The following is a 13,668-nucleotide window of genomic DNA, read 5'->3' as shown; positions in this document are numbered from 1 at the left end:
AACAAATTAAGAACAGAATTAACATTGCTTTATTTTCTGAAATGTAAAATAAATAAAAGAAACAATAATTTGTTTTTGTTAGTGTGTTTGGGCACTACAACTTCAAGTTCTTTGTAAGTTTTGTTGTTTTGTTTCTAGTTTCACTTTGTATTGAAAAGAAGTGGAACTCGATGCACGCTGCGCCTTGATCCGCTCATTTTGAAGAACGTGACAGAATATCCCACCCACGCACGACCATGCAGCGTGTAAAGGAGTTTTGGACTTGAGAGGACACGAGACCCTTCCTTGGCGGGAGTCGCCAAGGAGCTTAGGGGGACAGCGACGACGCCGAGGACCGTAGCCACAGAAACCCCAAGCTTTTTTTGCGGGGGGGCACATGGAGCGGTCCAGCTGCCCTGGTGTGGGTGACCTTCTGTTTTACACTGCCCTGGTGTGGAGGACCTTCTGTTTTTACACTGCCCTGGTGTGGAGGACCTTCTGTTTTACACTGTCCTGGTGTGGGTGACCTTCTGTTTTACACTGCCCTGGTGTGGAGGACCTTCTGTTTTACACTGTCCTGGTGTGGGTGACCTTCTGTTTTTACACTGCCCTGGTGTGGAGGACCTTCTGTTTTACACTGTCCTGGTGTGGGTGACCTTCTGTTTTTACACTGCCTTGGTGTGGAGGACCTTCTGTTTTACACTGCCCTGTCTTGTGTACTGCACTGTAACTGTGAGATAGTGGTCCTGACAGAGGCTGGTCCACCCGTCTGATGTGAAGGCCAGCTCTGGCACATCCTTCAGCTCAGTGATCACATTGGCCTTTTCTACACCATACCAGGTAGGAATGAATGTGTCACTGAGGTAACTCCTGGAGGGTGGGGTATATTTGGGGTTGAGTGCCTTGCTCATCTCCCTACAGTGAAAAAAAAAAAGATTTAATGTGTTGAATTATCATTGTTGTGTATTGTGGAGTGATGGGACTAACATACAACCCTTTTATACTACCATATCCTAAAAATGAATACAACTCAATATATACTGACAGACTGTGACCAACTTCATAGTTAAAGACCTACACCCCTTTGCAACAGTGGAGTTGCAAAGGGGTGTAGGTCTTTAACTATGAAGTTGGTCACGGCTAGGTGGCACTCATTCAACCTCTCCTCAGTCATCCTCCCACTAGCTGCCAGCGTGAAGGGTCTTTTGCCTTGTCTTTGGCTTGGACCAGCAATATTAGAGGGAGGAGTGGGTTGGTTCATTGTAGCGGCAACTTTAACAGAAAAGTTTCAAAATCTTAAAATGGGTGATTGTTTAGCTATGGGTGCGTTCATAAATTCAATCAGCTGACTAATGGTTCCTTTTGATCAGGAACCCATGTTCTCTGTGTGTGGGCTCTAGGCTGCTAGCATACATACCTAACATAGATTGGGTAACGAGAGAGAAACTACAAGCTAGGGAGTCGAAAACTGCATTTCTCTGCCTGTACATGATGCATTTTCCATAGATGTTTGAACAGATTGCTCGTGTTTCCGACCCTGACAAGCAAAATGTCTTGTTGCACTTGTGGCAACAAGCATTGTCAGCATCGACTCTGGTGAGGTGTAACCACACATTTGAATGTTTAGTTCTCTCCGCCGTCGTCACTAATTAAGAGCAGGGTCTTTTCGTGTGTGTGTGTGTGTGTGTGTGTGTGTGTGTGTGTGTGTGTGTGTGTGCGCGTGCGCATGCATGTGAGACAGGCTCCACCAGAGAGATCTCTCTTCTGGATTGGGAATAGCCAAAATGCATCATAGACAAATGTCTTAATCTTATTGCAAATTGGAAACGGTTAATGAGATGAAAATGTGCAAGATAACATTTATGTAGCAATAATAAATAGGAAATGTATTTTCTTTAATTTCTCCAGTGCCCGAAAGCAGAACCGATAACGTCCAAGCTTATCGATACTACGATCTTTCATAATTTAGCCCCAGGGCCCGTTTAATACCGGGTTTCAATACCCATCCCTAGTATGCAAGAGGGGTCTTCAAACAAAAATAGTAGCGAAGAAATACACACAGTCAAAATCCCCTGGTATTTTAGTCCTTTTCAAGACGTCAGCTATCTGACAACGACGTGCCTATGACTCAGACCCCGAGATACACAAAGATATGCTGCCAGTGTGGCTAATAAAGTATGAAATTAACAAAAAGACATCTTCAAAAATGTCCCTATCTCCTTGATGTCAAAGATGGAAGAACTATTACAGAGTAACAAGATTTTAAAAGACGGCCGATCCTCTGAGGGACTACACGGAGAGATGAGCAATGAATTGAGAATCTGTGCCGAGATGGTGGTTCTCAAGGGTAATTACATTACAAATAGACAACTCACTTTGATATCAGATAAAACTCTCCAGGGAGAGTCATCGTTTTGTGCTATAGGGGATATAGATAGTATCTATCACTGTATATCGGGGAACCAAATCAAAATGCAATTGCATCGTAGAATGCGTTAACGCATAGCTCTCATGCCACAGGCCGTAATAATTATATTTTTTGCATTCTTGAAAAGTATGACCAATATCAGTTTATTGAAGGGACACTTGATCTTATCAAAAGGGACAGTTATTCGATAAAATATATTTACATCAATATTATATTATCATCTATGGAAACTTCTAGCATAAGAAATTAATATAATTCAGTATTTAATTATTTCCCAATCGCATTCTTTTTCAGGTCCCTTGACAATGCTTTCAGTTTTGTCTCCTATGGCTGGCCGACCCTCGGCTTCATCATCAACCCAAAGTTTGATCTCATCAGACGCGTGACCATGCCAGGAAACACTGGTGTCTAGCTTTTCCCGTCAGGGGCCTATCTCCCCATCTCATCACGGCATCCAATCACCAAAGGGGGCTTTTAAAGAGAGTGTTTGTGCAGGAGCGAAGCCTCGACCCTCATCAGACCAGCCTTTGCTGTTCATCAAAACCGGGCGAATTTTTTTTTTTCAAGGCCCGTTTTAGCCCCACAGCTCTAATAGCAACAGAGAATTGGACTGGGATCAATGACTCACTTCTCACCGTCATTTACTTCATCAACACAGGGAAGTTTGCCAATGTCACTCGCAGAGCGCGAGAAAGACTGGGATATGGAGAGCACTGCAGAGAGACTAGGGTGTGTGCATTGTAATTACCCGCCACTGCATTGCTTCATCAACTTGGACTGTCTGTCGCTCAGACGTCCTTCCTTCTTGAGGTCGCGGTCCTCGCTGCCGTCAGAGTGACTAGGGGGAAACCCTTTTAGCATTAACGTAAGGAATCCCGTGCATACAATGCAAACAAACCATGTGGTCTCCTGTGTCCCCCAGCTTGTTAGAAGATCAGCTTTATAAGCATAGACTTGTTTTTTTAATGCTTTATCATTATTAGGACTAGAAACCACTCATCCTGGCGCGCGCTCGCACACACACGCACTTACTACACATTCTGTCTAAATATAAGAGTGTTGTAATTATAGTGAGAGCTTGGCTTTGTGGAGCTGTCAGAACTGGAGAGACCGTCGGCTATCGAGAGCCGCATCTCAACGAGTGTCCCCGCCGCTGCGGTGAGGGACTTTGAGACGGAACAGGGTGCGAGAAGGGAGGTTATCACCCAACCCCCTCATATCTTCCATGTTCTGAACGGGCTTGCCTATTTAACATGAGATAAGGGGAATGCCTGGAAGAGGGAGACTCTGTAAATACCCGTGACCTGTCTTAGCCAGATGTTCTCAGCCTGTCTTAGCCAGATGCTCTCAGCCTGTCTTAGCCAGATGTTCTCAGCCTGTCTTCTTAGCCAGATGTTCTCAGCCTGTCTTCTTAGCCAGATGCTCTCAGCCTGTCTTCTTAGCCAGATGCTCTCAGCCTGTCTTCTTAGCCAGATGCTCTCAGCCTGTCTTCTTAGCCAGATGCTCTCAGCCTGTCTTCTTAGCCAGATGTTCTCAGCCTGTCTTCTTAGCCAGATGTTCTCAGCCTGTCTTCTTAGCCAGATGCTCTCAGCCTGTCTTCTTAGCCAGATGCTCTCAGCCTGTCTTCTTAGCCAGATGCTCTCAGCCTGTCTTCTTAGCCAGATGTTCTCAGCCTGTCTTCTTAGCCAGATGTTCTCAGCCTGTCTTCTTAGCCAGATGCTCTCAGCCTGTCTTCTTAGCCAGATGCTCTCAGCCTGTCTTCTTAGCCAGATGCTCTCAGCCTGTCTTCTTAGCCAGATGCTCTCAGCCTGTCTTCTTAGCCAGATGCTCTCAGCCTGTCTTCTTAGCCAGATGCTCTCAGCCTGTCTTCTTAGCCAGATGCTCTCAGCCTGTCTTCTTAGCCAGATGCTCTCAGCCTGTCTTCTTAGCCAGATGCTCTCAGCCTGTCTTCTTAGCCAGATGTTCTCAGCCTGTCTTCTTAGCCAGATGTTCTCAGCCTGTCTTCTTAGCCAGATGTTCTCAGCCTGTCTTCTTAGCCAGATGTTCTCAGCCTGTCTTCTTAGCCAGATGTTCTCAGCCTGTCTTCTTAGCCAGATGTTCTCAGCCTGTCTTCTTAGCCAGATCTTAGCCAGATATTTTTAACATTAAGAGACATTCCTTCTTTTTCACTCCTTTTTCTGTCTCTTCTGTCTCCTTTTCGTTAGTCAGATTGAGGCCCCAGCAATATTGTCTCGAGGACTTGTGACTGACACCTGGAGCACTGTTATGATTCTGTCATCTTTTCTTTCAAAGGAAATAGGCATACCCGTGACTTATCCCACATATGAGGCCAAACACATCTCTGATGTTCTTTGAGGGAATCGCCATGGGTAAATGTGTTGCTCGTTCGCGCTCGCTGTCATGAATTGCCAATTTGTGTTCCACTAGATTTAGAAAAAATAAGATTGAACCTGAGCCAATAGTGGGATTTTAATTTCTTGGGGAAATTCCCTTCTGTATGTGGAGAGGAAGGGGAGAAGGAGCAGAGGCGGGAGGAAGGGGAGAAGGAAGACGAGCGGGGGAGAAAATAAAATTAGGAGTGGCGGAAGGGAGGGGAGAGGAGGGAAAAGTGTGTACTGAGAGAGGAGGAGGAAGAGAGGAGAAGGAAGGAGAGTGTGTACCATATAAGAGAGGGAGGGAAAAGAGATTTTAAATTATGATTCCTTAAATGAACTGCTCGCTACTTCTCATGAAGATGGCATTTGAAAATTACTAGTCATAATGTCATGGGAAATTCTATTGGGAATATAAAGGTAATCATAGCCATGCAGCATGACGGCAGAAGCTACGTTTTCATTCTGTTAGCTGCTTTTCCCCGGCATATAATTAGACTGGACAACCTGAATCAAGTCTATTCATGCCTAAACTGTTTACATATACGCATCAACCCATACCATGTAGCTAATTGCATTCTTCAAAATATTGCACCAGTCTACCAAATATTGATTGTATACTAAACATTCAATCTCCGAGAATCTCCCAAGTAAGCAAATAGCTAATTTGATATCAATCATCTAACCTCGGAGGGTTTGTGGCTCTCTATAACACCCCCCTGTTCAAAACACCGTTTTGAATTAAGATATTAAAGTCAATGCATGGTTAGCTTCAAAACCTGTCAAAACATCTAGATAGTTGGCTTCTATGAAGGGAAAATGACCTTAATTGATAGTGGCATACAATTGGCTACAATTAACCTAGCGTGAAATTCGCCCTCACTTGTTCCGAGCAGCAGAAAACCCATTTTCGTCTCTCCACTCCCTCAAAGTGATGCGAGGACTTGTGATTAGTTATGATGATGATGTCACGAGACGACCACATCACCCAAACATCATTGTCGCCTAGACCAGATGGTAATTCTAGTCTCCACAGCACGTCGCATAGATGTACATTTTTTTTTTAAATAATGAACAAAAATATAATCGCAACATTTTGTAAAGTGCTGGTCCCATGTTTCATGAGCTGAAATAAAAGATCCCCGAAATGTGCCTTTACACACACAAAGCTTATTTCTCTAAAATGTTGTGTACACATTTGTTTACATCTCTGTTAGTGAGCATTTCTCCTCTGCTAAGATAATCCATCCACCTTCTTCACATATCAAGAAGCTGATTAAACAGCATGATCATTACACAGGTGCACCTTGTAATGGGGTCAATAACAGGCCACTCTAAAATGTGCACACACATTTTGTCACACAACACAATACCACAGTGTTCTGAGGGAGTGTGCAATGGGAATGATGACGACACGAATTCCTGGAAGCTGAAAATGTCCCAATTCTTCTATGGCCTGCGTACCTCCCAGACATCTCACCGGTTGAGCATGTTTGGGATGCTCTGGATTGACATGTACGACAGTGTGTTCCAGTTCCCACCAATATCCAGTAACTTCGCACAGCCATTGAAGAGGAGTGGGATAACATCCCACTGGCCTCAATCAACAGCCTGATCAACTCTATGTGAAGGAGATGTGTCGTGCTGCATGAGCCAAATGCTGGTCACACCAGATACCGACTGGTTTTCTGATCCACGCCCCTTCCTTTCTTTTTCTAAAGGTATCTGTGACCAACAGATGCATATCTGTATTTGCAGTAGTGAAATCCAGAGATTAGGGCCTAATTAATTTCAAATAACTGAAATTGTTGTATGTTGTGTTTTATTTTTGTTCAGTGTATTTAGTTTGTGTGAAAATAAAAGACAACAAGCTGATAAGAAAAAGAGACAAGGCTGGACATACTTTTCCAAAAGAATATTCATAGATGTTCTCTCACCTTGATGCTCTCTAAGATTAAGGAGACAATTATGGCAGCAGAAAAATACTTCACTTCAGAACTCTTAAGATTCCACAGGTTGCTGTCGCTAGCTGATACAAGGACGTTCACAAGAGTTCTGTTCGACAAGAACTCCCAAAAGCGTTTTCCTTGGCAAGTTTCAGAACTTGAGGGGCCATGGAATGCACATAAACAAAACTCAGTAGAACTGGAAGGAAGTTGAAAATTTTCTCCACTACTACGAAACCCACTCAATCACACACTTTGTTCAGTGTAATGTATGCGCTTCAGGAGGTAATAGTGACTGAAAGGAGCATGAGCTTGTATGGTATTGGCCTTCATGTATGGAAATATAGGCTGCTGATTGGCTATACAAAGCTATGATATCCCTATTTGACCCCTTCCATTTTTTCTGAGGTTTCTGACAGTTGGTGTTATTCAAACAGAAATATGTGCACACCTATCTCGTGTAGCTAACACACCTTGCCCACTTCAAATCCTTTATCTTCAGAACACGAGTGATTATACAGTGTATAACTATGACTGAGAATGGTTTGGCAATTGTCAAATCTTTACACAGGATTTGCCATGTCTATTTGAAGACAAAGTTGCCCATCCCTGGTCTAATGAAAAAACAAAGTCACAGCAAAGGAGAGTTTCAGATTGTTGTCTTTCTGTCTCTGTTGTTATGAAGACAATTGCCCCTTGTCTTAACCAGCAAGGTCCTTTTTCTTTTCGATATCCAACTTCTTACCAGAGAGACTTGTAGCTGCTTTTCCACAAACATTATTTTCACACATGGCTGCCAATAATTGTGATCGCCACAAAGCGCATCTTGTCGGGCTCCGGCAAATCGCATTGTAGTCGTCTCCCGCCACGTGGAAGAAAGATTCTGTTTGCTTGGCAGAAAGATGAAGGGCGGCGCGCTGTCACACAAACCTAAACATTTCTGATTGTATTTCTTCAAATGGTGCATTTTATCTCCGACGCTGTTGTTTTAAACAGGAGGGCGAACGGGTGTTGCATGTGTGATACCCTGCCTCCTAATAGGCTGTGTTTTGTGGAGCCTTCTCCTACGCAGGTACCATGGCTGTACTAGATTTGTGGTGTTTCGACGCTTACCGTGTCTGCCCCGTGACATGGAAATATTATATGCGTTTGACACAAGTCTGTTGGCATTTCCCGGGCCTATGTAGCCACTATATCAGTGTGTGTCTTATCGACAGTCATTTGAAGATCCACACACACATTCACATGCTGGAGGCTCTTCGACTTGTACTTTAAGAGTTAGTCTCCAGCCCATAGCAACCACTTCCCGAAGGTTACCATCGCTACGTTATGCACTCAACGAAGACGTGCTGTGCACGGTCACCGCGGTGTAATTTACTCATGTCCACTGACGTGGGATGAGTACATGTTGAATAGTGTTGATTGTAAACTAGAAGCTGGTCTGCAGCGTTTCCTTTGTAGATGCCTGGTCCTTCTCTTGTGCCACTCTTCAATGGCTCGGGATAACGAATACCAGGAAAGAACAACTGCATTGACAAATCCTCACAGGAGTTGATAGCTGTGAATTGTATTCATGCATAATAAAGTGGCTGAGTCTCTATTTTAAAAATAAATCATAATCTTATCAACATCTGTAATGGATGCCGTTTCATGTTCAGATTTGTCCCTGTCAACTTCTGTCGCAAGGCTTCAAGTGTTGCCATCACTTGAAGTGTAATTATTCAAATGCTTTCCTGTGCTTTCCATGTCTGTCTCTGTAGTCTCACCTTGTTTATCTTATGAGCTTTATGAAGTCTGTATGAACTCTGTGATCTGTATTCGCAGTAGCCGGTATTCAGTGAGCATGGATAACCCAGCACAGTCTGTGTGTGTGTCTGCATTTGCCTGCCTGTACGTGTACCATGTTTACGTCCGTGTATGCGTGTTTGCATTGTTGTCCTTCTGCCACAGTTTTACCTGGCTGCGTAAGGCAGATGTTATATTCATAAGGACATGCTGTCTCCATGTTGTTCAGTAAATGGCCCTTGTGTCTAAATGGTAATTCCCTGTGCGACAGTCCTACATTTAGTCAAACGTGGACATGCCCCCTGTTGGGAGCTATTATGAAGCTGTGCTTTCTCAGTTCTTCACAGGAACTCACATGCGCATACACACACACACACACACACACACACACACACACACACACACACACACACACACACACACACACACACACACACACACACACACACACACACACACACGTTATCTCAAAGGAGTGTTGCATCTTGCCCTTTTGATGGAAAAATGACATCCATACTTATCATTGCAAAGTGGTTTATTTTGTAATAAGAGTCAGGGAATAAGGAGCATATGTGCACATTAAAGCAATTGCACAAACATTAGGAAATGTGTTTTTTTGCACACATGCACTCAGTTAGGAAATGCAAGGGAAAAGGTACTCATTAATTATTAAGAGATACTTTGTGATTTTGGCAATGATGCCCTTTATCTACTTCCCCAGAGTCAGATGAACTCGTGGATACCATTTTTATGCCTCTGCGTGCAGTTTGAAGGAAGTTACTAACTAGCTCTAGCGCAATTGCTAACTAGCGTTACCCATAGACTTTTTTGTTGCGCTATCTGCTTGCAGATAGACTTCCGGACTCTGGGGAAATAGATAAAGTGCCTCATTGTCAAAATCCTGACGTATCCCTTTAAGTAGATTAAAACACCATTCAGAGAGAAGATACAAGCTGCTTCCTGGGATCTCAATGGGCTGGTGGTTGTTTGACAAGCACAGTATATGTTTCAGAGACATTTTCTACATTTTTCCATACTTTCCCTCTTCCTCACAATACTCAAACCGTCTACTGTGTTTTGTGGCCATTCCTCTGACAGAGAATCTATCCTCTACTGCGTCCTCTACTGTGTGTTGTGGCCACTCCTCTGACAGGAATACATTGTAGCCTTTTCTCTCTTAAGAGAAACTCTCTGTCGTTTGACAAATGTACGCTGGGCCCGGAGCCATCAGCCTCTGTCTTGGTTTCTAACCATAGGAGGAACAGATGACTGTAAGGCCGTTTGGACTTCATTTAAACAGCCGTGGCCCTGTGTGGAGAGGGGGATAACAAACAGAGGAGGGTGGCATTGTAAAGCCCCATTCATCCTCCCCTCCTGTAAAGAACGGCTCCCCATTGGGATTTATGTGACAGAGGTCCTCCACTGCTTGGCAAGAGGGATGGCTGTCTGTTGGCGGTGTGTGAGGCCTCCTTCTCTTGTTGTGTTCACTTCTCGTCTCTCGTTCTCTTTCCTTTCTCCTTTTCTTCAATTGCCTCCCTTTTCATCCTTTATCTCCTTTCTCCCCCCCCCCCCAGTAGCGTTGAGAATATAGTTCCCTTCATATCTCTCCCATGTCCCCTCCACTTTTATCCTCACCTTGTCATTCTCGTTCTCCGCTTCCCTCTATCCTCCCCCGCTCTCCAGCTCTGTGTCCGTTGCTGAGGAGGCCTCATTGCTGTTTGCCAGGCATTCACTCCTGATATTACCTCTTCATCCTCTTCCTTACTCACACTAACACACTCCCCATAGCTCCAGCAGGTAGTTTGCCCTTCAAACCAGCGTCTCATTTTCATCTCACTCAATCAACCCAACTCTGCTAAAAGAGCGCCACGTACGAGAAACGCCGGTCATGCTTCGAGGCCCGATAACATCACTTCACAGCCTCTCTTCGCCGCTCTTAATGCCACTAAGTATATGCTCTGATTGTAATTGGTTACAGACAGTCTATGAAATGCCGACTTGGGGACCAAGGGACTCTGAGGGAGATATTTTTTGGAAAAGAAATGCTGTCATATTTGTTCTACCGCCGCATATGTAAACAGACACTGTATCAAATATAAATCACGGCTCGACAGTAAGCTGGTCGGCTTGCCCGGCGCGAGTAAAATGAGTTTTATTAAATTGTTGGACAACAACCATATAGATGGGTTGTCCGAATGGACGAGTACAAATAAATAATGCGAAAATCACAATATCAAACAATTAGGCTACTCTGATTAGAATTAGGTTGATGTCTTCCAGATGCAATGTGTTGCACACGGCCTTCCCAGTCTCCGTAGAGCCCAGCAGGGTATAATGATTGTAGGCCTGCATTGACGGGCACGACTGGCCTTTCAATCATGCAGTCACGCAATGCTTTTTTGAGATCAAAGCGAGCCGCTTGTGCATATTTTAGTTGATATTCATTGCTGGTTAGTGACTTATTTATCCAGTTATAGCTAGCTCATTTTTGGTCAGCAATGAAAATCCTGGAAAAGTCATAGTGTGTGTGTGTGTGCCAGTGGGTCATTGCCAGAGGAGCGAGAGGGAGAGTGACGGATGTTTGTGCAACAGGTAAAATAATATACAGCAGAGTAACTACATTTGCCAATTCAAAATCTATTGTGTAGTTTGGCTGGCTATCTCGCTAGTTATTTGTCTAGCTATTGTCTAGCTATTAGCATGTCAATTTTTAGAATAGCCTAATTGACCAGTAACTCCTATGCTACAAGATCTCCCCTGAACACTGAATCTTTTAACCTTACAAATAGATTAACATCTTAGTTAGCTACCTCACCCACCCGGGGGGAGGACAACGACATGTGACTTGAGCTTTTGACAAATAAAAAATCAATCCTACTATTGTCCTACTATCAATCCTGCATTGACGGGTACGACTGGCCTTTCAATCATGCAGTCAACGCAATGCTTTTTTGAGATCAAAGCGAGCCGCTTGGGCATATTTTAGTTGATATTTAGTTGATAGTGGCTACAAAAAGTGAACGTCAAAGCCCGTAAATGATAGCTGGTGTGTGTGTGTATATGGGCTGCACTCCATGGGCTCACTATATCATGCTTCCTGACAAGTCAGAGCTGTCTTTTATTTATCTCTGCAGTCTGCTAAAGAGCAGATTGTACTGCTATATGTAGCGTGGTCTCTCTCTCTTTATATATACATACAGTGCATTCGGAAAGTATTCAGACCCCTTCACCTTTTTCCCACATTGTTACGTTACAGCCTTATTCTAAAATGGATTAGATTAAACGTTTTCCTCATCAATCTACACATAATAGTCCATAAGGGCAAAGAAAAAACTACATGATTGGAGTCCACCTGTGGTAAATTCAATTGATTGGACATGATTTGAAGAGGCACACACCTGTCTATATAAGGTCCCACAGTTGACAGTGCATGTCAGAGCAACAACCCAGCCATGAGGTGGAAGGAATTGTCCGTAGAACTCCGAGACAGGATTGTCTTGAGGCACAGATATGGGGAAGGGTAGCAAAACATGTCTGCAGCATTGAATGTCTCCAAGAACACAGTGGCCTCCATCATTCTGACATGGAAGAAGTTTGGAAACACCAAGACTCTTCCTAGAACTGGCCTCCCGCCAAACTGAGCAATGGGGAGAGAAAGGCCTTGATCAGGGAGGTGACCAAGAACCCGATGGTCACTGACAGAGCTCCAGAGATCCTCTGTGGAGATGGGAGAACCTTTCAGAAGGACAACTATCTCTGTAGAACTCCACCAATCAGGCCTTTATTGTAGAGTGGCCAGACAGAAGCCACTCCACAGTAAAAGGCACATGACAGCCCGCTTGGAGTTTGCCTTAAGGCACCTAAAGGACTCAGACCATGAGAAACAAGATTCTCTGGTCTGATGAAACCAAGATTCAACTCTTTGGCCTGAATGACAAGTGTCACATCTGGAGGAAACCTGGCACCATCCCTACGGTAAAGCATGGTGGTGTGGGGATGTTTATCAGCGGCAGGGACTGGGAGACTAGTCAGGATTGAGGGAAGGATGAACATAGCAAAATACATAGAGATCCTTGATGAAAACCTGCTCCACAATGACCCTAAGCACACAGCCAAGACAACAGCAGTCTCAATGTCATTGAGTGGTCCAGCCAGAGCCCGGACTTAAACACATCTAACATCTCTGGAGAGACCTGAAAATAGCTGTGCAGTGTCGCTCCCCATCCAACCTAACACAGCTTGAGAGGATTTGCAGAGAAGAATGGGAGAAACTCCCCAAATACAGGTGTGCCAAACTTGTAGCATCATACCCAAGAAGACTCGAAGGTGTAATCGCTGCCAAATGTGCTTCAACAAAGTACTTCGTAAAGGGTCTGAATACTTACAGTACCAGTCACAGTTTGGAACCACCTACTAATTTCAGGGTTTTTCTACATTGTAGAATAATAGTGAAGACATAAACTATGACATAACACATGGAATCATGTAGTAACCAAAAAAGTGTTAAACAAATCAAAATGTGTTTTATATTTGGGATTCATATTATACATATTATGGCAAGAATATCTCAAATAAGCAAATTGAAATGACTGTCCATTACTTTAAGACATGAAGGTCAGGCAATACGAAAAATTACACAAACTTGTTTCAAGTGTAGTCGCAAAAACCATCAAGCGCTATGATTAAACTGACTGTCATGAGGACCGCCACAGGAAAGGAAGACCCAGAGTTACCTCTACTCCAGAGGATTAGTTCATTAGAGTTAACTGCACCTCAGACTGCTGCCAAAATAAATGCTTCACAGAGTTCAAGTAACAGACACATCTCAACATTAACTGTTCAGAGGAGACTGCGTGAATCAGGCCTTCATGGTCGAATTGCTGCAAAGAAACCCCTACCAATGGACACCAATAATAAGAAGAGAATTTCTTAGGCCAAGAAACACGAGCAATCGATATTAGACCGGTGGATTTCTGTCCTTTGGTCTGATGAGTCCAAATGTAAGATTTTTGGTTCCAACCGCCGTGTCTTTGAGACGCAGAGTAGGTGAACGGTTCCCACCGTGAAGCATGGATGAGGGGGTGTGGCGGTGCTTAGAATTTAAGGCACACTTTTACCAGCATGGCTACCACAGCATTCTGCAGCGATACACCATCTC

Source organism: Oncorhynchus masou, chromosome 27 (genome assembly GCF_036934945.1).
Source record: "Oncorhynchus masou masou isolate Uvic2021 chromosome 27, UVic_Omas_1.1, whole genome shotgun sequence".
Classification (NCBI taxonomy): domain Eukaryota; kingdom Metazoa; phylum Chordata; class Actinopteri; order Salmoniformes; family Salmonidae; genus Oncorhynchus; species Oncorhynchus masou.
This window is presented reverse-complemented; position numbering follows the sequence as displayed.